Source organism: Amphiprion ocellaris, chromosome 13, assembly GCF_022539595.1.
Source record: "Amphiprion ocellaris isolate individual 3 ecotype Okinawa chromosome 13, ASM2253959v1, whole genome shotgun sequence".
Lineage (NCBI taxonomy): Eukaryota > Metazoa > Chordata > Actinopteri > Pomacentridae > Amphiprion > Amphiprion ocellaris.
Window position 1 is genome coordinate 26,750,712 of NC_072778.1, and position 1,631 is coordinate 26,752,342.

The following is a 1,631-nucleotide window of genomic DNA, read 5'->3' on the forward strand; positions in this document are numbered from 1 at the left end:
GGAAATAACCACACGTTTTGTTCCAGATGACCTGAGCAGTCTACCCAATTCACAGTTTGCAAATATGTCAGATACTGGGGTCTCACACCATGCAGGTCCTTAAAATGAGTATGAATGTAAAATTAATTCTAATACTTACTGAAAGCCAGTGTAGCACATAAGCCATATGGTGACATTTCCTTCTTGTAGTAAAACTCCTGAGAACTGCAATCTGTATGTCAAAAGTAAAAATATTCACACCACACCATCTTTCACACAAAGGCTAAATGCTGAATGAATGAATGAATGAATGAATGATCCAGTCCCGGAAGAACCATGCAAGCCAAAGCCATGGCATTACCTCCACTTTTTCACAGATGAGCTTGTATGTTTGGGATCAAACATTTCTCCAAACTTTAGCCTTTCCATCACTTTGATAAAGGTTCATCTTTGTCCCATCAGTCCATAAAACTTTTCCCAGAATTTCTGAGGCTCATCTCTGTACTTTTTTGGAAAATTGCAGTCTGGCCTTCCTGTTCTTCTTGCTCGTGATTGGTTTGATCTTCTGGTGTAGCCTCTGTACTTTTGTTCTTGAACTCTTCTCCAACAGTACATTGTGATATCTTCACTCCTGCCCTCTGGAGGTTGTTGGAGGTAGAGTCTTTCTTTACAGCTCTCACAATGTTTCTGTCATCAACTGCTGCTGTTTTCCCTTGTTCTACTTGTTCAACATCTGTTACTGAGTCCACCAGTGATTCCTTTCTTCTTCAGGACATTCCAAATGGGTGTACTGATTATGGCCAATGTTTGTGGAATGACTGAGTGATTTTCCATCTTCACTCGGCTTTACAGTTGCTTGTTTTTCACCCATAGACAGCTCTCTGGTTTCCATGTTGGTTATACCTCTAGCTATAGATGCAGTCTGCACAGCAAAACCCAAATCAGAAACTGAACATAGACATTGAGCACTATTCTGTTCCAGTACTTTTGGAGGGGAGTGTAGGTGTTGGGAGTCTATCCTAGCTGACTTAGAGTGAAGGCAGAGTTCACTCTGGACAGGTCTGCGGTCTATGACAAGGCTGTCACAGAGAGAAAGACTATCAGGGATGCTCATACTTTCACCTGTGGCCTATTTAGAGTCACCAGTTAACCTCAGCATGTCTTTGGACAGAGGGACGAAGCCAGAGCATCTGGTGAGAATCCATGCAGGCACAGTGAGAACATGCTGACTTCACACAGAAAGATTCCAACAGAGGCCCAGGAGCCTTCTAGCTGTGAGGCGACAGTACTAATCACTGCACTACCCTGCTGCCTCTGGCTGAACATGCAGCATTTGTGAGTTATGAGTGACTTTTAGTAAGATAAAATGTTGACAGCCACATTGATTCAGCCATGGCAAACTAAATATTGTTGCCTCTATCAAAACATTACTGTCACTACTAGGGGCATCTGGCTGCCAGTTGGCGCCTCTTTAAACACTTCTGAAAGCTGAATACATTTTGGACCTATCAGATGCTTTCCTGATGGTAGTGTTTGACAGATAAGTCTACAATGTCAAACCCTTTTGTACAGAATTTTGAAATACCGACTGGAAATAAGTAGGTACTTGCATTCACCATTATTCTAAGAATGTACAGAAATCCACAAGGTAA